The 23,636-nt window shown below is 37.8% G+C and overlaps 1 protein-coding gene across 7 annotated transcripts in view; it reads left to right on the top strand.

Moving 5' to 3' along the window:
• Positions 1-23,636, top strand: part of LOC144373966 (transport and Golgi organization protein 1 homolog) — a 147,576-nt gene that overhangs the window by 41,611 nt on the left and 82,329 nt on the right. For 4 of the 7 annotated variants that reach the window (XM_078036910.1, XM_078036908.1, XM_078036909.1 and 1 more), the window contains exon 4: positions 660-791. The exons of 2 other annotated variants lie outside the window; for them this stretch is intronic. The gene's annotated coding sequence lies outside the window, so the exon portion shown is untranslated. The remainder of the gene's footprint in view (positions 1-659; positions 792-23,636) is intronic. One more of the 7 variants, XM_078036904.1, reaches the window with a different exon arrangement.

The following is a 23,636-nucleotide window of genomic DNA, read 5'->3' as shown; positions in this document are numbered from 1 at the left end:
GGGCTGGGGATGTGGCTCAGTGGTCCAGTGCCCCTGAGTTCAACCCCTAGTACCACCCCCCAGAATCCCCCAAAAAAGAGGGCTTCCAGTCTCATCAGGGCAGTTAGAGAAGTTCATCTTTGCCCTTTCAACCACACCCTATCACTGGTAGTGGGATTTTTAGTATGGACATTAGAACATGTGCCATTATATTCTGCCAGGGGTATTTGCATATTGTGTGAATATATGTGAATAGTCTGTAATAGGAAAATAAAATTATATCAATGAGTTTTTCTTCTGTTTATGATACATTTCCTCATATTAGTAGTTTGTGCAGATAGACTTTGGCCCTAGTATGTTCATGCCTTAAATACATTTGGACACCAAAAGTTTCACATTTCATACTCAAGAGTAATAGACTCTGCTTAAGCAAATGACTGACTTTGAGAAGAAAATCATGTGCAAGAGCCCAATCCCTGATTTTTCCTAGAGTTTTTTCCCTTTTGATGAATACTAGGAAGATATGAAATGAATGGAGAAAAAAGTGAAAAAAAAGGAAAACTCAAAAGAGTCTCACTTCATATACAGAATTAATTAATTACTTAATGAGAAAGGGTTTGAAGATAGTGCCTCAATTATTAAAGTTCAGATCTTTTGTGTACATCCACTTTTTTTTTCAGTGATCTGGGGCAATTGGACCATCACCCAAGCATGTTCCTGTTACTTTTGGTGCTGGAGAGACTGTACCCCTCCCTGATGGATGGCACCTCTTCTGCTCTCAGCATGGTACCTTTTGTTCCCTTCATTATGAGGTAGTATCATCCTAAGTGAAAATACTGGGGGTGGTCATGGGAATTTTGTGAGGATATTTTAGTTTGTTTTTATTTCAGAAATTATTATATAATAAGAGATGTTAATTAATTAGTTTATGTTTTTCCTTGGAAGGGATCTTGTATAGACAGGAGCAGGAGGCTTATTGCCCCTGTCCCAGACTACCCTCCAGTGTTTTAGTGGAAGGTTCTTCTCTCCTGGGTGCACCCACTGTGTAAGTAGTGTTTTCCTTGGAGACCTGCCTGCTAATGGGTGTGTGGTACTGATACAAGGTACTCTTTTGAAAAACATAGCCTGGGTATTTGCATTATCCCTGTGTTGAGCTCACCCAGCATGGTGCAGACTTGCTCCTGGCATATAGCCCCTGTTGAGCAGTTCAAGAGGACATCAGGACACCTGGTTCTTCACTTGGAGGAATGTGCTAGGGCATGCAGCGGTGGCTTGTTGATGGCAATGCCATGTAGTACAAGTTCCCACTCATCTCCTTCAAGCTTGGAGTGCCTAAAAAATGAAACATGAACATAGAATATGCATGGAATTCAGAAACAGGCTTTCCTGCTTCGGGAGCCCCTGGCCCCAGTTTTCATTTTGGATTAAACACCACAATAAGCAGGCCTTCAAAAAGTATTCACATTTTCTTGAGAAACACTCTGGAAGCCTATAGTACTGGTTAACTTTTACCTTTCTGCTTACTTCTTGACAAAACGGCAACTTCATTTTATTGTATCCACTGAAAATTGAAATGGACTTGGAGCAGAAGGATAAGAATACCAAACTCAAGAGAGTGTGTTTATTATTTATGTGGTGCTCTGGGTTCTACTTCTGGTTTCACAGAGCCGACTTATGCAGTTTATTGTGAGAAACCATTAAACATGAGATTCTGACGTGTGATTGCTGTGGCCATTTGCTTGCAACAATTCCTGGCTGTGGCTCTGTTATCTTTGATCACAGAGATGACTCACTCAAGCTGGTTTTGTTTCCTGATACACAAAGTTACCAGTCTCCTTCATTCAGCATTTGGTGATTCATTTTAGGAATTTGGGTGGTCAGTTTTACTTTCAGGTTCCCTTTTATGACTATCTGGGGGAAAAAACCCAAGATATAGTTTTAGAAAGTTAATGTAAGGGGGAAACGCAGAGAATCTCAGTGTACATTACAAACAAAAATATGCCATGGAGGGCTGGAGATGTGGCTCAAGCGGTAGCGCGCTTGCCTGGCATGCGTGCGGCCCGGGTTCGATCCTCAGCACCACATACCAACAAAGATGTTGTGTCCGCTGAGAACTAAAAAATAAATATTAAAAATTCTCTCTCTCTCTCCCCCTCTCTCATTCTCTCTTAAAAAAATATGCCATGGAACTTGGTCATCAGTCTGTGTTGAAAACATTGTTTGCAGGAGTTTTTTTTTTTCTTTTTTTTCTTTTTTCTATCAGACTATGATGTGTTGGATCCTGGAAGCCACAAATTACTGCATTAAAAATATCTTTCTAAACTTATTTGTTTACATATACTCAGAATGCACATACTACTTATTATCTTAAAAGCAAATATTATATACAACAAAATTGCATTAATATAGAAAATTTAAATACTACTTTGGAGCTACTGTACTTAGTGTGTTTTTTAAAAAACAAAAACTAAAAAGACACAAAGAAGTTTTTAATCATATTGTCCTGATGAAAATGTTGTAGTCAATAGTTGCTTTCTGCCTGAATACAGATTTATAGTGCACCACCAGAGGAGAAGCTCTGCAGTGGATTCCTTAGTTGGTCAGTAGGCTGGGATTCATTGAGGGTACGTGTGTCATAAAGCAATGTTTCTCAAATTTTAAGTTATAAAGATACCACTTGGGAATCTCATGAATTCTGATTCAGTAGAGTCTGGGATGGGCCTGAAAATCTGCCTTTCAAACAGACTTCCGGGTAATATGATCCTGCTGGTCTAAGGACCACACTTTGAGTAGCGGGATTACATTTGGGATATTAAACATCATCAGAGTCATGTACACAGAGACATTTAATAAACTAGACAGGAGTAGGGTCACACTTGGATGTACTTGGTTAGGCTATTTAAGGAGTTTTATAAAAGTAGATTTTGACTCAGAAGTGTAGAATAAGCAAAGATGTATTCTGAGCAGAGAGGTCATTAGAAAAAAGCCTGCTTTTTTTTTTTTGTTTACCATGACTTCTAGAGGAGGAGTTTTCACTCCTCTTTTTCCCATTGAGGAAATTGAGGTTCAGAGAGTGAGCCAGTTGCAGAGTTGAAATTTGAACCCAAGAGTGCAGGGCTTTGTCAGGAGTATTATATGTACTCTTTCTATTACACCAAAATAACCAGCTCCCTTTTGAGTTGCCATGCACTTAAGCCACATTGAATGTGCCTGTGAGGCTTGAATGTTATGCAATGAAGAGAGACTGAAGACTATGTCTCCAGTCACTGCATCTGAATACAGGTTGTTTTCAGGGTGTATCCATTGGTGGGATTGCACATCATTTTGCTTTTCCAGTACTAAAGGTTAGTTGATTGGGTTTATCAGCCATATGTAATCAGACACACATCTGTGGGATGGTGGTCCATGGCCAAATACACTCTTGTCCCTTGACCATCTACTGTGGTAAATGGAAGGAGCCTAGATTAAAATTAGAATATCCAGTTCTGAGTAGCATCAATTTGCTATAGCAACAACCTATGCTACCCCAAAATGTTCACTGGGGAGATGAACTATAAGTGGATCTTTAAAAAATAGCAAATTTGATAAAACTGCACACATTTGATTTAATGACCTCAGAAAACATTACTCATTAAGAATGTAAAAGATTGATTATGAATCCTATTATTCCAAAGCAATGTTTGTGGTTCTGATGAAGACTGAGCAGTTTTGATTTGGGGTAGCTGTTGAAAATATGGATGTACACATGGGAAATAGGTGGTGTTTTATCTTGATAGCATCCTTAATGGGAACATAAGTACTTAGAAGAGCTCTCATTAGACCCAAGGATACTCTGAATCTAGCTAAAGAGAAAATTTTCAGGTAGTGGGAGTTGCACAGTTGCTTTGACCATACTAAAGTGAATCCTACAATGCAAAGACGATTAAAAGCCTAACAACAGCTTTTATTTCCCTTGATTTATGTATGCTTACCTGCTATTTCTATCCTCTCTGCATTGCTAAGTACCATTTGTATTTTTAGTCCTTTGTTCCACATTTAAGAATATATTCAAGCTTAAGGTTTTTGTTGTTGTTGACTGAAATCTTAGAAATCTCTGGTTTGGATTTTCTAGTTGCGTGTATGTGCTTGCGTGCACACAGTTATAATTGTTGCAACATCTTAGGACAGAAATAATAATATTAATCCCAACATCTTGTTTACAAATTTTCTTTAATCCAGTGTATTTTATGTGCCTGATGTTTTGCTGGATCCAGGTCTGCAGTCCTTTAATATATTAATATGATAACTCCGATTTAGGACTATTCACCCTTCAGTTGAAATACCACAGAGCATAGTAATTCATGTTTTCAAAGGAAATGTGTCTGGCTTTGTGACACGCTCACTAGTGCCCACTGTCTGGGGCTTTCTAGACACTAGAAGTCTTTTCAGAGACTAAAATGTCTCCTGACATGCATCTTTGAATTCCTTTTCACAGGCAAGTTTCAAGTTTCCCTTGAAGAACTGTAAGAAACCACATATGCCCCAAACCTAGGATCCTGGAGTCTTGAACAGAGCAAAGACCCAGGACTCAAAAGACTGGGTTCTGTCCAGGTTCTGCCATTTACTAGTTGTGACACTTGGACAAAGCTCTTTATTCTCTGCAACAGCCTGGTGATCTGTTTGAGGGAGCTGGGGCAGTTGGGAAAGTGGCTCTGTTGCTGAAAACTGAAATTGGAGCATCTGATTAATATCTGTGGAGAAACTCTGTCGTTGCCTTTCATTTGCTTTTGTGGTTGCTTTTAAAAGGTCTTCCCTCCCACCCTCAGCACTACACCTTTGGGCTTATTTTCATTACAAATGACTTTCAGCACCTCTTTTTCCCAATCCATTTTAGTCATTGTTCTCTTAAAGAAGTTTTCAGTGTAATCTACTCTTTTTCTGACAAACACTAAAGTACAAATAGCAATACAGTCTTAAACACATGGTATAGGAATTACCTATAGGGACCTATGTAGTAGAAACTTGTTTAGATGAAATATGAAAATCTAGCTGACAAAGAATGGAAAAGTACATGTTTTATGTATTTTTAAAATATTTCATGGAAACTTCCTCTCTTATAAGAGAGGAAGGTGGGAATATAAAAATTGAGAGAAAGGATGGGAGAGGAGGGGAGGAGTAGTGGGGATAGGAAGGGCAGCAGAATAGAATAGACATTATGATTGATGTATGTACATTCCATGTATCTATTATATGTCAAATTACATTCTGCTGTCATGTATGACTAAAAAAAAAAATAAAAATGAATCGTATGGTTAAAAAAAAATCCTCTGCAAGATTACAACCCTCCCCCCCAAAAAAATAAAATAGTTGATTTTTTTAAGATTGTGTCATTGGGAAGTAATATTGACTCTTGTTTTGTTTTCTTTGAAAGTTATATAATTCAGGTATTACCACTTTAGTCCTTACCCAGGCTATGAAGTGAAACAGCTCATTTTCCACGGTAGTGTGTTGGGGCTTTTGCAGGAGGCAGTAGCTGACTTCTCCTTCTATTTGTGATTGTAACACTGGAAACTCTCCTTCAAGATTGCACATCACATTTCTATCGGCCATATTCCCAGCATCCTTGTAGATAAATAAAGGACAAGTTTTTTTTTTTTTTTTTTACAGAGAAATAAAGAAGCAGAGTGGCTACAGCACTGCTGAGCTGGAAGTCAGAAAAGTCCTCATTTTCTGTCCATCTCAGCTCCGGATCACCTCCCCTCCTCTATAGCCTTTGTCATTAAACCTCTTTTCTTGCCATTCATCACAACTGTAATGTGCTATCACGCTCAGTCTCCCCAAGTAAATCTTAATCTCTTTGCACACAGAAATAGTTGTGGGGTTTCTGTGTTTTTTTGTGGGTTGTGGTACTTTTCTATAATTTGTTTGGATGCAGAGCTAGACAGAGTCACGTAAAAATGAATCAAATTTTGAAATTGTGACTTTTTGTCTGAGCAGTTGTGTATCTCTGAAGTACACAAGGGATTCCTAGTCCTACTATATTAGAGCCACATTTTGTATCCCACTGGTTACTAGTTATGTAGAAAAGAGGCCCTGATAAGTTTCATATTTTACCTAGCTTTTGAGGAGTATTATGTTCTAATATAAGCTCTGACATTTTGTTTATATTGTGACTTCCCCTCTTTGACCCTGTTTCCTTTTCTGTCAAATTAAGATATTGGCCTTGTTGTTACCTAGGTCTGCTCTGGCCTCATGAGCCTGTGACCTGAGACCTTCCTGGACTGTAAACTTCTCTCCCCTGATTGCTTTTTAGGGACTCCTGTGGAAGCCCATCTTTCTGTCCCCTGCTGCATGTTTTAGAGCCATATGAGAGAAGCCTGGATTGATAAGAGTAGGAGAGGGGGTATTTTTTCTGTTTAAAATCATAGAATTATAAGTAAGCCAAAACAGGTGGGAAAATCCTCTCAGATTAATGCAGCTTGAATGGAAGACTCATGCAGGAGAGCCCTGTGTGCTTCAGGCTATAGATCAGTGTGATGGGAATAAATAATTCTGCTTATGAAATAGTGCTCCTAAGTTTGCTTATTAAGAAAAATTTTAGAGAGAGGAAGGAGTTGGTAGTATAATGGAGAGAGAGGGCACTTCCTTAAATATATTTCTTCAATATTCAGTTGATAAATGTGTATATGTAATTTACGTAGGGCAACAATGTATCCTTTCAATACATGTATACATGTATACAGAGTTAATAATCAGATCAGGGTAAGTGGCGTATCCAACACCTTATGTTTCTTTGTGTTGGTAACATTTAAAATCTGAGAACAGACTTTTTCATCCTGCTTTGGCATGTCTCTGCTAATAAACTAGAAACTCCTGAGGCTAGAAAAGAGACATTGTGGCCTATGAGTGAGACCACATACCTGTACCCAGATAAATGATGTGCAAGTGAGCCCAGAATCATGTCAGTAATTTGAGGAAAGTGTAGGATGGGAATGTTATGCCTGGGGCCTACAGAAGGATTTTTCAATAGAAAGGAAAATATTTTATTAATGACCAAACCAGTTGTGTTGATATCAGACTGGATCATTAAATGTATCACTTGCTGAGAATTAGTAAGGATTCCCAAAGAGTAAGTCATGCCTGAGTCACCTCATTGTTAATGGGATTACTAGGATGGTGGATATAGATAGTGCAGCTTTATTTAATATTTGATTTACTTAAATGAAAACAGACTAGATTGCATGTTTATCAAATTTGTGTGTGAAGTAAACATTACAGGCAAGGGAATAGAAAATCAAAATAGTTTTCAAGCATAGGCATGACAAACACAATTTCAGCCTTGTGGCCGTTACCTCTGTGTGGCTATTACTTCTGTGTGGCTGGAAGGGAAGGGTTCAGTTGAAAGCCATATACTCTAGTTTCCATTTAATTTGTGATGTGTTGTTTTTGTTTGATTGTTTATATGTCTGATATAGTCCATAATTGAAAAGTAATATTCAAAATAGCTTTAGATTGATGGGCTGAGACTATCAAGATAACATTTAATAGAGATATGTATCATATTCTGATTTTTTCAATTAAAAAATCATACACATGCAAAATGAGGGATATCTGGCTTCATGGAAGTTTTTATGAAAAGTAAACAACAAAAAAGTCTTGTGGAATGGGATTTCCTTGTGACCTGTGACAATTGTAGTGTGACAATTGCCACTTTTTGATAGCAGAGGCAATAATCCCCCTGAACTCCGTTGCTTAAACTAAACCCCACATTATTCTGTTTATTATTCTGCTCTGGGATCCCAATTTTAGAAGGGTCATTGATAAACTAATATTTATCCAGGCGAGGTGACCAACATAAGGAGGAAGCTAAACATCTGGAAATCATTAGAATGGAGAAGACTTAGAGGCAACGTGGTGATTGTCTTTACATACTTGATTGTCTTTACATACTTGAGGGCAGAAGGCACACAATTTCTTTCTTTCTTTTTTTTTTTCCTTCTCGATAAAATAGTTGGAGATTTCAGCTTTTAATATAAAAAAGAGTTCTGTGAAAGTCAGCCTTCTCCATCGAGGACATAAAAATTTTCCTAATGCTGAGCTGTCCATAGTGTTTGAGGAAAACTGATCATACGTTGAGAATATTTTCTGAAGGGTTTCTGCAGTGTGTCTGTATTTGGGTTAGATGACTATCCAAGGCATCTATTTGGGATGTCTTATTTCAAAACAGTGGAACCACTCGGAATTTAGTAGATTCTAAATGGGCAGTGAATTACATGTTAGAATCTTCCTTTAATGGAAGCATATTTGATGCATATTTGCAGATTTTTAAATGGATCTTCAGTTTCCCAAAGAAAGGGGTGCAGTTTTTAACGTGGCCTGCAAGGTTATGGTGATCTGCTCCTAAATGGTGCCCTCCAGGAATTAATTCACCTAAATTTAGCTTCTAAATAACTTCTATAACTTTGTTCTGAAAACATTTTTTGGCCTATGTGATGTTATGTCTGAAAAGCATTCCTTATTAATTTAATTATCTTTTTTTTGTGTGTGGTTGCTATATTTTTCTCTATTCCAGATGTTGGCTTAAGCCACATTTGTTTTCTGAGAAGCATAAGAAACATCTGAGTCTTTGAGAAGTTAGAGATGCTTTTCTGAATTGATTGAAATAGATAACTCTTTGTGGTCCAAACTTACCAGAGGAACTTTTTGAACGGAGATCCCTGCAGAGAGAGTAGCAGAGTCCTCAAGCCTTGCCCATTACAAAAGTAGAAACACCCAAGAATAGGGCTTTCCCAGTACTGTTAATGTAGAATATCCTCTTCCCCCAGCATAGAATTCCCAGACTCCACCCTTCCTGTGGTTACCACTGATTTCCAGGAGGCTTAGGGAAACAGGGTACAGGAAATGAGTCTCTCTACACCATCCTCATTTGCTAAGAGTTGTTGGTGAAAGAAGGAACCTGCTACCTCATCAGTCTGGAAACCCTGACCTCTTGGTTTAAGTAGTGTGACTGTGTGACACCAGGCCAGGCTTTGGGCCAGATGTCAAGGTGAGATGTTCATTTCTGCTCAAGGGGTTTTCAGTTGCTCACTCTTCCTCTTTGCCTATAGACTAAATTGTGCCCACTCTTTTTTTTTTTTTCACAGACATGTCAATGACCCCAGTGTTAGTTTCTTTGAGGCTGATTGTATCACAGGGACATATATTTGAAATAAAGCCATGAGACTTTGGTGATGGCATTTTAGGACTTAAATAAAGAAGACATAGAAGCAGCGTTTGGAAGGTTCTTTCCCAGTGCTGGTGGAATCACTCTGGGCAACTGCCTACTCTGCCTCCTTACTGTGGCTCTGCCTAGTCTTTATTTGGAGAGCTGTGCTTGTGGCCTTCCGAATTCTATGTAGCAGTAGCTGAGGTTCAGCATGTGAAATGAAATCATGTTTTTTGTATTCTATGGATGTTTGCATAAAAATATACTCTGTTGTCTGACACCAATTTTTTTCCCCTCTCGGTTCCTAAAGAGGGCCCAGCCAATTTCATCTCTGACAGATCTCTTTAAGACCTTTTTCTAAGTATGTCTTTGAGCAAGAGGAATGAGGAGTTCACCTCTTATGGAATGCATTGACAAAGCAAGCTAGAAAAACAAAACTTGTAGGGAAGAGCTTTTCTTAAATGTTATCTGTTACTTTAACAGGCCAATTCAGGTCATGTTAGAACAAGTTATTTGATCTGCAAACAATCTCATTCTTAGGTGAAATTTCTTATAATGATGATAATCTGTGGCCTATTGCTGCCATTCACTCTAAAATTTAGAATCCAATCAGTTGATTGTTGGCTAAACATTCCTTGTGTACTTAGTGGTGTTAGGTCTTGGGCAAAATGCTAAGTAAAGAAAAAGGTCTTCATCCTCAAAAAAATTATCCAGTCTAGCTGGTGAGATAGAACAACAGCCTATAGGCCTGACCATGTATAGTAACCACTTCCTTATAGGATATCTTTCCTAAGGATAAGGCTTAGTGGGTTCCAGAAAGTCCAGAAAGCTTCCTCAAGTAGCAGAGCAGGGGAAAAAAGGAAATTCAGCTTGCCATCTCGAGGACTTTTAGAAGTCACTCATGGTGATTTCATGTGAGAACAAAGTCAGGCCATGCACTCTGCAGACAGTGGGGCCCAACAAGGGGGAGATTGTGATAGAGCTTTATGATTCATAACCTGGAAGTCATCATAAAGAGCTTTGCTTCCACTTGAACCATGGGTGACCCAAGAAATTCACAAAAATAAATGGCTTATTGTTTAACAGGAGAAACCATTGATATGGAATAAGAACAGTATTTGCCCCAAAGACGGCATTTTACTCTTGTGGGAATACTGAATAGTAATGGGAGAAAGTTTAAATTTAGTAATATTAAAATTTTTAAATGCTTTAGCAATATTTTTCCAAAAGGAACTGTCATTTTCTTGGCCATAAATATTTTCTCAAAAATAGTAGACAAGGTGCTCAGCAGGCATTTTAAATTCTAACTTAAGGATTTCACAGTACCAAGTTCCAAATGCTGACAATATGCAGTTTTTTTTATCCTATGTAGTAGGGATCATTTAAGTCCAGAAGTATATATGTATATTTTTCTTTTCAAACAGATATGAATTAGGGAATAAATAGGCAGGCAAAGATTAATTATAGTAGGCTTCAAATGAAGACATGGAAAAATAACATTATAGTATGTTTTGGTTATCTTTCCCTGACTGGCATAGTTTTTTTCTACTCTGCTTCTGAGTCTTGACCCTTGCTAGACTATAGTACACCCTCCTGCCCAACTTCATTCTCAGGGGACAAGTTCAAAACCCCCACTGGTGCCTGAAATTATAAAGTACCAGATCCTACGTGTACTATGTTTGTTACTATAATACCACACACTATAGCTGTAACTTGAATTGTGGCAGAAAAACTAGCATGACTTTCTTTTTTCTCTCTTTAAAGTTTCACAGGGACTACTTCATTTGTTCTTATCATAAATCTTACCACCAACCTTATTATTCTCTTTCCTTATTAAGTTGAAAACTTCTACTTTTTAGGAATCATCTTATCTTGGGCATATCTGAATTTCAAGCATCACTGTTTTTATGACTTGAACACAAGCACTCATTACTGCCATGGTCAGTCTGATAAGTGAGGTGGCTGGCTGTTCACAGGTGGGTAGCATCTATATTGTGGATATGCTGCACAAAGGGCTGACTCACGTCTCTGGTGGAACAGAGCAGGGTCGCATGAGATTTATTCATGCTATTCAAAATGGTACACAATCTAAAACGTATCAATTGTTTATTCCTGGAATTTTCCATGTGGTCCCTCAGCTAAGCAGGGACTCCTTCATTTATAATCTAGTTAAAACAAGCTTCATTAGTCACATTGGCTGGACTAGATGCATTGTGACCTGCATGCTTTTGCTTGTTCCTCCTTAGCTTATTTTTCTCACTCACCTGGAACATTGAGACATTCCGCTGCTTGGCTCCCTCCAAGCCAGTTACAGACATCCTCTTTTTTATAGTATATGTTCTCTTTTTTATGTTTATGATCAAGAAGTTTATTTATTGGCATTGGAGAATGTTTGCACTATTGCATGACTACATGAATTGAAAATATGTAAAATATATATGAAATTGGATGGGCCCCTCTCATGAAAGAGAGAAAAGAGTAAATGGTCATAGGTCAGCATTAATAAGCATTTGTTTTACCATGTGTTCTCATATCACTTGAATTTGTGACAATTCTTCATCACCATTAAATATATTTACTGAGGGCCTGTTCTGTGCCCTTGTCTAACATCCTGGGTCTCATCTCTTGTTTGAAAGAGAAGAGAGGTCTGCAGTCCATCTTCTGTGGTCAGATGTTAGAAAAAGTTCTGTGTTCATAGGCTCCTACTTCCTCCCCTCCTAATCATTCCTCAGACAACTGCAGCCAACTCCTTCTACCACTGCGCTGAAACTGTATCTAGAAAGGTGAAATTGTAGTGACCTCCTAGTTAAAAAATCCATTAGATGCTTTGCAGTCATCTTTTTTGGTTTGTATCTGGAGTTGACACTATTGCAAACTTCCTTTCATATGATACTCTTTCCTCAGTGACCTTCTCTGGCCACTTCTTTCTGCTTCCTCCTGTTGCCTTTCAGACATTGATGCACCTCTTTGTCCTGCCCTCAGCCCACTTCTTTATCGATCTTATGCACTCTGGAGTTGCCACACACCTACACTGATAAGTCAATTCTAGATCTGGAACTCATAGAATCAAATGAAGCTTGCCCACCCCCCCCTGCCCCCCACCAACTGGGAATTAAACCAGGGGTACTCTACCACTGAACCACATCCCCAGCCCTTTTATTTTATTTATTTATTTTTTGGAGACAGGATCTCACTGAGTTGCTTAGGATCTTACAAAGTTGCTGAGGCTGGCCTCAAACTTGAAATCCTATTACCTCAGTCTCCCAAATCACTGGGGTTATAGTGATGTACCACCTATTGGACAGCTTCTTCTGCCTGTGCCACAGGCACCCATAAGTTAGCAGTTTCAGTTACCTTGGCACACTGAGGGCTGAACATCCAGTCCTCTCCTCGTCACATGTAATGCCTGACATCACACTCCATCCACCTGGCAGAAGTTCCCTTCTCCAAAGAAAATGATGGAATCTGGACTCACAGAGGCTTCTCCACCGTAACTGACTGCTCATGCTTGCTCGGTTTTTTTTCTTTTATTCTCTTCCTTCTCTTCCTCCTCCTTCTTCTTTCTCTTCTTCATTTTTTGTCCCTCTAGTGCTGGGAATGGAACCCAGACCTGATGCCTGCTAGGCACTGTACCTCTCAGGGGCACTCCACCACTGAGCTACACGCCCAGCCCTCCTGCCTACTCAATAACAAAGGAACATTTGTCTTTAAAAATATATATATCACTTTCTTCCCAAAGCCCTTTAGGGAGTGTGAAATGATTTTTTTTTCTTATATTGATTATCATCAGTTTGAGGTAGCAAGTGGCAGGCATTAGTAACTTTCTTTGGAGATAAAAAAAAAAAAGATGACACTCCAGAGTCCAGAAGGAATAAATCTAATGTGTCCACAGTGAAAAAATGACTGTGGAAGGAGTCAGGGACTATGAGTCACTCACTCAACAGATATTTATTGGGAACATCAAAGTGTCAGGCACTAGAAAAATGCAGTGTTGAGTCAGACCCAGGGTTCTGTCATGATGTGCTGTGACACTTCTTGTCCCTATCTTTTGTACTCTGATTTTTTTCATCCTAATTAGTGATTAATGATAACAATTAGCAAATGTTTACCATGGGCCAGGCACTGTTTTAGAACCTTACGCATACTAACTCATTTAATCATCACAAAAGTCACTGTGAGCTTATTATCATTGTTATTATTACTGAGGGAGGGCAAAGGCTGGGCAGAAGAAAATTTAGAAATATGCCCTACCTCAGTCTGCTGGTAAGTGATAAGGCATGGATTTGAATCCAGGTGATCTGACTCCAGAACCCATCTGCCATTGTCTTGGCTATCCTAACTCCTCACCCCATAGCAAGTCCTTCCACTAGCTATCCATGATGCTCTGTGATGTAAGACAAGCTAGTTCTCCACGTGCCAGAGTTAACCTGTGGTTTTGAATAACAAATATTTAGACTTTTCTTTCTTGAAACACTTGCCCCCTTGGGCATTGCATTGGCAGTGGTCTCTTTTTCTAATCTGAAATCCACAGAAAAAGAAGAAAAAGTTGCAGTTAGGTCCAAGTGGTTGTGACAGGTTGCTAAATAAAACTGGCTTAACTGAAGTTCTGAGAATTTCTTACAAAAGAAAATTTCCTTAGTATAGGAAATCATGGGTCATTGCAGTTATAAGTGTCTTAGTAAATAGAAAATGTGGCTTGAGGCTAAGAAGCATAAAATCTTAATGAGATTATTTGTGGGTTGCTATTTATGCATACATTTTAAACCATTAAAAAATGTTTCCTATCTGTCTTCAGTGTGTCATGTTAAGTTTCCACTGTTGAAATCTTACATAATTTTTGAGAATCTTCAGAGTTGCTAAAAGGAAAGAAAAAAGCAATAGTAACAAAAATTTATGTAGAATTTGAAATTTACAAAGTACTTTCACATACAGTAACCTTTCTGATCATCCCTGTTTTTATTCTCTTAGAAAATAGAATCACAAGGCTTTCAATGAAAATTTATAAAATTACCTATGTTTTCTTATATGGTAATTCTGAACTGATTTGGAAAAACTCAAATCTGAATCAGTGATGTGTTTAAATTACTAATGTTACTCCAAATTGCAGGTGGTAACTTTGAGGAACTTCTTTGACAGATACATGACAGGAGCATTTGGCTGACCATAAGGTCTATGAAGTGGTTAAAACCTCCTTTGGTTCCTTAGTTTTGAGTTTTCCTTGTGCTTAGTCCCACTTCCCTCCTTCACCAACTTGAGGTGAGGGCACACTGAGGGCGAGGTAGGCTCCTCTGAGGCTTTTGGCAGCAGGGAGAACACTTGGCTAGGCCATTTGTGCCCCGACTACCAGCTACAAGAAATCAAAGATTTCTCTCAGCTGTAGATGAAAACTCTTAGACACATAGGAAAACTTTATATTTCTATATAAATATCATGTGTGTGTGTGTGTGTGTATGTATATATATAGTTGTAGATGGAAACAATGCTTTTGTTTTTATGTGGTGCTGAGGATCAAACCCAGGGCCTCACACTAGGCAAGCACTCTACTACTGAGCCACTACCCCAGCCCCCATAGGGAAACTTTAGTTCAGCCTTAGAAAGAAAATTAGGCATGACCCCAGTAGTGAGATTTTCCTGCTCAGTATATAAAGTGAGAGCATTAATAAAGTATATATTTGTATGAAAGGTGCTGCTCTATAAATAAATCTGCTCTTTTTTGATTATTAGAACTGTACAGGAAGAAGTCATCTGTTTTGGCACAAACTATGGAAATATATCTAGGTAGCCAAGGAAAAACTGAATTGTTACTGAAGGATGTGTCACACAGAAAAGAAATAATTTTCAAAGCAGTGGCTGGAAACTATTTTCAAACATGAATCTAGGGAGTCCCTTGAGCTGTCTGTGTGGGTGATGGGTGAGTAGTATTGGTTTGGTTCTTGCCGGGCTACTTATTTATTTATTTTCCCACAAAGACTCCTTCTTTCCTGTGAAATGAGAGTTGAAGGTGCAGCTCCATTTCGGTGTAGATTAAACAAAAAGTAGAATTCATTTATACTTACTATAACTTGTATAAATCTAGTGAAGAGAAACAGGTTTTCTTGCTAAGCTTCAGTATTATATAATTAATATAATACAATTATTTTCTTTAACCTTTTTTTAAAAACTACATGATTTAAGATATTTAAGAATTTAATTCATAAGAGATTGAAACTGGACATAGGAGAAAGACTAGAGAAGGATCAGCATTCTGCTACCTGGTTGAACACATCTCTAAAGTGGCAGCCTTAGAATACCATGTCCTGATAGAACTCCCTATTGAAAGCCAGCCAGCAGAGCCACTTCTTTATGCCCTACTCCTTACCTGAAGCACTGTGAATTGTCACCAGGGCCCTGAGTATGAACATAAATGACTCCACAGGATTGCTACTCAGCCCGAGAGAAGGGAACTAGTGTCACTGGGCAATCCACACTCTGATTTAGAAACCCCAGGCTGTGGGTTTGGAATTGGCCAGATACCCTGGCTCAACCTTGAATAAATATTCCTGAGGCCTAAATAGGATAGGGAATTCAAAGCCCTATTTTTCCCAAGTTCTTCCATAACCAATCCATGGCTGCTTGTTGTGAGATTTAAGTGGAGAGGCCATGTTTTGGAGGGGAAACAAGGCGTCATTCTTTACTATAAATTAATTCTCCCATAGCAGTTCCCTTTTCTCTTAGAAGTGAAACCATTAGAGGGGCCAGATCAAACCCACTCTAGTCATTGACCAGGGCCAGCTTTATCACACACCCTGCCCAATGTAGTAACAACCTGTGTGAAATGACTTGAGAAATCTTAGGCAGTGCCCTCTCTCCACCCAGATATCTCAAATGCAGCCTTCATCTTAAGCCAGGTCTTAAAGACTCAGGTAGGCTTTTATTCTTTTAGTATTTGGATTTCATCCCTTCTAAGAAAATGGACATCACAGTGGGAGGTAAATGACTTTTATGTTATTATAGTCACTTATGCCATGATATAAATTAGTTTAAGTTTCTTTGGTTTTGAAAGAAAGATAATTAGATGACAATGGGGAGAAGGTGCAGAATTGGAACAAAGGCGGGAAGCACAGTCATCACTCTTGTGGCCTGGCTGAGGACTCTGTGACTTCTTTCCCATTAGAACTTGCTTCTATGCTTTCAGGGAAACAGGGCATCCTATTTTCCATTTACTTCTCCCTTCTGTCAAACAAAGACTTGGAGGTCTTTTTACGGCTTTGACTCTTCCTTACCCCTTCTAGATGTAGTTCTGTTTCCTTTCCAAGATGAAAGCATGTCTTTGTCCCCTCCCAGAATAGTTCCAGGCAGCAGAACATAGTGAATCCTTCCAGATAAAGAGGATGCTGATAAAATGCCAGATTGTTATCAGAGAAGCAAAGTGAGGGGAGTCAAGTCCCTACCATTAATTACGTAATTACAGCTTTGTTTATATCCTGTTCATTTGGGGCATGTTTTTCTTGGACAGTTTCTTGTCTGTGTTCTGAACTGCAGTCTGAAGTTTGCAAAACTCCCAAAGGTCAGGAAATAGTGGGTTTCTTCTTTGCTTAATGGCAAGGAAGAGAAGATCAAAGTTTCTATTTTCATCTGGAAGGAAATAGACAAATGCTTGGTTTGGGCAGCCTATTCCTCACCTCAGTAGACAACTATACTGTGCTGATTGAGCTCTGGCTCTGAATATTGAGGAAGTTACCTGGAAATAGAATGGCATTTATCTCTGTGAAGCCATGAGCATCAAGCAGTGATTGTATATCCAGACATTGAGGCTGGAGTCCAGTTGAATCTAAAGTAATACTACTAGGTAGTTTTAGTAAATATACTTGATGCCACTGAACTGTATTCCTAAAAATGGCTAAAATGGTTGACAAAGTTATGTTTCTTTACTAAACAAGTTCATATCTGACCTCATGTTGTTTTATTTGGTTTGGTCTGCAGCCCAACCCATCTTTGCTAACAAGACTATGGACATAATTCAACCCACCCTCTCAGCTCACTGGTGATGTGGGCTTCTGAAGACCAGAACATTGTGTTTTTCATAAGACAAAATCCTACAAGCATGTTATCTGGTAATATACCTGCAGTACGAATTTGAAGAATAAAAGAAAGAAAAAGCGAATAAGAGAATATACCTCATTCTAAATCATGAAACTTAGTTCTTATTAACTCCAAAAGCCCTCGCTCAGAGCTCCAATGTAAAGTGTCTTGTTTTTACCTTGTGTACATGTCTCCTGGTTCATCGCTGTCATCACTTGAAGTTAGCTGATAAAGTCAATTTGATTTTTGCAGGCGCTTGCTCATATTTAAATTTAGTATTTCCTTAGAAGAGGCTAGAAAAATGAGGGACTTAGGGAAAAGTTAAGGTAAATCTTGAGATATATAAAAGCTCACTTTGAGTGAAAACTAATTAAAAACAAGCCCTGGCCTTTTCATAGGCAAGAAAAAAATTGGAATGGCGACAGGGGATGTATTCTTTAGGAAATAAAAACTTTGCCAGAAATAGCATGGGTGGTTAAAGGAGTCTGGTGTGAAAGTTGCATCATTTAAAAAATAATATATCTTTACTTTCTTCTTGACTAATGGTTTTGTCAGAATAACTGTTTAGATAATAAATGAAGTACTTTGAAGTGCATAGGGGAATGAACATTTCTGTGTCTTGTACTAACTGGTGATACAGATTATAAACTAAATGATGCCAAACTTCATCAGTTTATCCCAGATCTGCACACCAGCAAGCTTAGTCAAAGCCGTAGTAATCTACTGAGGAAATCATGAAAATGAATGGAATTGATCCAGAATGTTTTAATTTTCTTCCGAAATGTTATATTTATTAGACCTCAACACCCAAAAGTTAAAACAGTATTGAATTTCACACATAGCACTTTATTTGTAATCTTAGGTTAAAGGTTATGGCTTTGGCATGACTGAAGAATAATGACTCATACATTTTACACTGACTTTATTTTATTTCTGATAGGCATAAATGAGAGCTAGGGAGTAAGATGATAGTGCATTAAGGCTGAATTTATTAGTTGATTGGACACAAATGGAAATACAGAATGTCACTTAATGATTTTTTTGTTTCTGTTGATATTTGTATGTATACTTTGGGTGAAGACTGTGAAATGCTAACTTATACTTAAAATGCAATATAAAATATCTCTTGACTATTAAAATTAGGAGTGAGAATTAACAGTGATTTTTTTCTAATAAATGTCTCAAACTATACATAGCTAAAATCTTATCATGTGGACATTTTGGAGAATGTGACCAGTACTCTGCATTTAAATGTGCCCCATCTTAAAATATAGTCATCATGAAATTAATACATTAAGGCATGGTCACAATCCAGGAAAAGACTTGAAGGTAATATGAGTCTCCCCAGAATTAGTAACCTAATTAAATGCTAGATAGCTTCAGCTTTACAATAATGTACCATGCTTCTGAACAAAGATAACACCACCACTGAAACTGTATACTTGTAACACTAGTACATTTTTAATTAGTGGCAGGGTACGTGTGTGTGCTCATTTTTGTTTCATCTTTGGACTTTGCACAGCTGGTTCCATTGTGCATTCATTTGGACTATATCCAGTGAGGACAGTCACTGATTTGACTTGGTTTTTTCAGAATTTGGGATGATTCAAACTGGTTTGAATCAAAGTTACCTTTTTGCTATGGAAAAGGCAACTTTGGGGGATATTTAATATATAAAACTGGTTTAATCTACTCAAGAAGAAGAGAAAATCTGTTTTACCTTAATAGCTCACATGGAAAATTGTACCACCAAATGCAGATGAGTTTATTGAAGACGGTCCATCAGATTTGGCATCTCTTGGTTGAATAATTTGAGTTGTATGTACACTTAAAAGTAATACAGCTGAATTTCTTTTAATATATATTATTGCTCAATTCTTTGATGGTAAAAATGCCTTAGAATTGGAGTGCATCAGTTTCAATATTAGTGTAGGCTTTTTTTCTTTCTTTCTTTCTTTAGTTGTACATAATACCTTTATTTTATTTATTTATTTTTGTGTGGTGCTAAGGATCGAAACCAGGGCCTCACATGTACTAGGCGGGCGCTCTACCGCTAAGCCACAACCCCAGCTCCTAGTGTAGGCTTTTGAGTTAGAGGCACCTGACTTTGAATCCAGCTTGTTCACTCACTTCCTTTATGAGCTTGGGCAAGTTACTTAATCTCTCTGAGATTGTCTAGAAGAGAGCATGTGGAAGCTTCAGAACATTGTCCTAAAAACATTTTTGGTTTTTAGTTCTTATGTGATTATTAGGACTTAAGTATTTATTGATTTGATTTTTTAAGAGAGCACAAGGAAAAGTTAATTCTGGTTGGAAAAGTTTAAAAGAAATAACTGGACTTGTTTAATCTGAGGGAGAGAAGACAGGATGTTCCAGAGATAGGGCTAGAGGAAGAGAAGAGAAAAGAAGACAGGATTATACCTCAACTTTTCTAGTGGATATGATAGGATTTTCTTTAAGAACAGTTTCAGTGAGGTCTGACATAAACTGCACATGTTTAAAATGTATAGTTTGATAAGTTTATATACAATCTAAAACCATCACCATCGTCAAGATAGTGAACATATCCTTCACCCTTTGTAGTCCTTACACAGCCACTCCATTGCTGGCATTGGCTATACCGGGTTCTGTCACTCTAAGTTAATTTGCACTTCTTTGTATTTCATGTAAATTAAATCATACAGTACGCGTTCTATTTTGTCTGACTTTTTCACTCAGCCTAATTATTTTGAGATTCAGCCATTTGTTACACGTACCCATGATTTTTTTTTCCTTTTTATCATCAAATAGAATTCCATCATATTGATCCACCATATATTTATTTATGTAGGCAACTGTTTATTTATGTACTCAACCATTTTAGACATTTATCTTGTATCCAATTTGGGACCATTATAAATGAGTTGCTATGAAGAATTCATGTACAAGTCATATTCTAGACGTGCTTTCATTTCTCTAGAGTAAACATACAGAAGTGGAATACCCATTCAACTATATGGTTGGTGTATGTTTAACTTTAAGAAATTGAACAATTTGTTTTCCAAGGTGATTGTATTATTTTACATTCCCACCAACAGAGTATGAGAGTTCCAGTTGTTACATGTCCTAGCCAACACTTCGTGTGCTCGATGTTTTTCATTTTAGCCTTTCTAGTGAGTATGTAGTTATGTCTACTTGGGTTATTAATTTGAACTTCCCAAACAACTGGGGATCTTGACCATCTTTTACATGTGTTTATGTGCCATCCATATATCTTCTTTGTTGAAGTGTCTGTTCAGAGCTTTGACCCATTTTTTTTTAAAGAGAGAGAGAGAGAGGAGAGAGAGAGAGAGAATTTTTACTATTTATTTTTCAGTTCTTGGTGGACACAACATCTTTGTTGGTATGTGGTGCTGAGGATTGAACCCGGGCCGCACACATGCCAGGTGAGCATGCTACCGCTTGAGCCACATCCCCAGCCCCTGACCCATTTTTTTTAACTGGGTTGTTTGTTTTGTTATTTCGAGTGTATTCTGGGACCAAGTCTTTTAGGCATAGATTCATTTATTTCTCTGGCATGTAGAACCAGAAAAACAAAATTAAATTATAGCAAGAAGGAGTCTACTTACACAGAAGGAAGTACTTTTTGACTGTGGCAGTCTAAACATGGGCATGGGTCAACCAAAGGAGGATGTAAAACTTTCCCTGGACTTATTTTAAAAAGGGCTGGCTGTAGTCTATTTGGGATACTGTAGGCATGCAGAAGTATGACTCAGTTTACCTAACTGAAGTTTTCATTTGAGAGAAGATATCTTCCCTGGGATGGGTCTCTTGCTAACATCTTAGTATCCCTTGCTCTTTTGTGCTATTTTTTCCAGGCAAAAAAAAGTGCAATTTCTTGGGATTTTTCAAGACTTTTCCTGTACTTTATGATTTTTAAAAAGTCATTCTTTCTGATTTTAGCTTGAAGTATTGCTACGAAATATGAGGAAGGTCATTCGGGGCATTGATTAACTTCAGCAAAAACAATTGCAATCTCTACAGAGCAATCATATTAAAAGAAATGCTCAAATTTCTCTCATCCAGCAGTAGCACCAAGCATTGTTTTTGCTGATGGTATTGGACAGATTAATTCAACTCTCTGTAGAGGTAAAATAATTAACTAGATTCTAGAGAGGAGGTTTTCTGTGATTAAAGGACTTGGGTTGTTGTGGCCCTTGGATGGGAAGAGTCAGGGGTGCTTTAATGACAGGATTTCAGTAGAGCTAATGAAAGATTTTCCTGTATGTAGAAAACACTGGTCATTTGTTCTCCAACTCCACAGATTGCCCAAACTGGAGGATGTTGGCTCCAACTATAAGGAGATTGAGTATGGTTAGTGTTAGGCATAAAATTTTTATTATCAGCATCAATATTATTATGAGATTAAGCAATGGAACAAGTCAAGAGAGACCATGAAGATATGTGAGAATAATAATAATAAAAAAAAGATAGCCATCTGCCTGGACTGTTTAAATGCCCATTGATTTATAGGATCTTGTTATTGAAGGAAACTGTAGAGATCACTTCTCCTAAAATAACCTTTTACAGAAGGGAATATGAGAGGACATTATGTAACTTGCCTCTGGCTACATTGTTAGATACTAATATTTTAATTTTAGGATGTTGCAAAAGTAATCTCACTTAAAAGAGACACAAAGGAAACCATGTGTTTCTGCTTCATGAGAAGGTTTCACATGACCAAAATAGTCCCTTAAAGCTGATGACTTATTATTTTTTCCTAAGCCCATGAAGATTCTGACCTATGTTTATCTTTGCTTGTCATTAAAAATATTAAAGATTTTTATTCAGGCATTTTGAACTTCTCTCTAAATAAATATGATACTTCAAGTGACTGAAGGGTAATTTGACCTGAAGTGATCAATGATGATAGAGGACAGCAGGGGACATTGCCAAATCCTTTGTGGAACCTAGCCCAGTATGATATGGGTTCTATATTTTGAAGAAAGATTACAATTTGGTGGATGCCTTTGGCTCAAAGTCCTGTGACTGATTTGCCTTTTAAAAGGTAGTACTTTATAAAGCTGTAAGACTTTGTTTTGTTAAAGACTAATTGGATTGTTAGAAAACATATTTAGGCTGTCAATTCATTGTGAATGGGGTCTGCAAATACGAATTCTAACCATTGGAATTAGTGGGCTAAATTGCTTGTAAAGGATTCCACATCCACAGTCATGACAGAAAGAAATCAGTATAAGGCCTTTTATTTGGTTGTAGTTATGTTTTATTTGGACTCATCATTTTGTACATGTTCCCACTAAAGTGAAAAACCAACAAATATTTATATAATGTTGTGTACTTGTTGTATAGGGTTTATCTGAGTATAAAAGTGGGATAAAATACTTAAAAGTATCACCCCATGATAACCAATGGATTTATTTTCAAAATTGCATTTGTTGTTGTCTAGGCAAAAAATGATAAAAAATTTAAATGAAACATAATTTTCATACTTCATCTGTTTTGATAAGAATAAGTAATAAGGGATTAATATACAGAAATCATGCATCCTTTCATTTATTTAAGAAATATTTGACACAGTGGGCATCATGCTAGGCACATGCCTATAATCTCAGGATCTCTGGAGGTTGAGGTGGGAAGTTCACAAGTACGAGGCCAACCTGGGCTATTTGGTGAGATCTTGTCTCAAAATATAAAGTAAAAAGGAGCAAGGAAGTAGCTCAGAGGTAAGACATACCTGGGTTCAATCTCCCTTACTGCAAAACAACAATAACAACACAACAAAACGTGTTGGGGATGCAGCTCAGTGGTAGAGTGCCCCTGGGTTCAATTCCCAATTCTGCACAAAGAAAAAGGAAGAAGAAGGAGGAGAAGGAATATTAGTAATTCCGATTTTCTGTGTGTGGGGTGGGTACTTGGGGTTGAAACCAGAGCCTTGGCATACTAGGCAAGTGCTCTTCCACTGAGCTTGAGACAGGTTTCTCTATGTTCCCTCAGCTGCTCTTGAATTTGCTATCCTCCTGCATAATTCTCCTGAATAGATAGGATTACAGGTATGTTTCACTATACCTGGTTGTAATTCTGTTTTGTGGCTTTTTATCCAGCCCCCATACTGGGGATTAAACCCATGGCCTTGCACATACTAGGCAAGTGCTCTACCTCCTGAGCTACACCCCCAGCCCCTGGCTGTAATTCTAAATAATTAAAACACATTCTTCCAAAAGCTTTTAAAAATAACTACCACACTGTAAACCTTTCCCTTTCTTTGGTGGAAAAATTCCCTTACTTTATTTTCTTGCACTAAAAGGAATGGCATGAATGCTAGCAGCCATTATCTCTGTGACCTTGTGTCCTTGCCACATTATGTGGCTGAGTGCTGTGCCCAGTTCTTGCTACATTATGTATAACCATAGAA

Source organism: Ictidomys tridecemlineatus, unplaced genomic scaffold (assembly GCF_052094955.1).
Source record: "Ictidomys tridecemlineatus isolate mIctTri1 unplaced genomic scaffold, mIctTri1.hap1 Scaffold_54, whole genome shotgun sequence".
Classification (NCBI taxonomy): Eukaryota; Metazoa; Chordata; class Mammalia; order Rodentia; family Sciuridae; genus Ictidomys; species Ictidomys tridecemlineatus.
The sequence above is the reverse complement of the archived record's forward strand: the minus strand, read 5'-3'. Positions and strand labels throughout refer to the sequence as shown.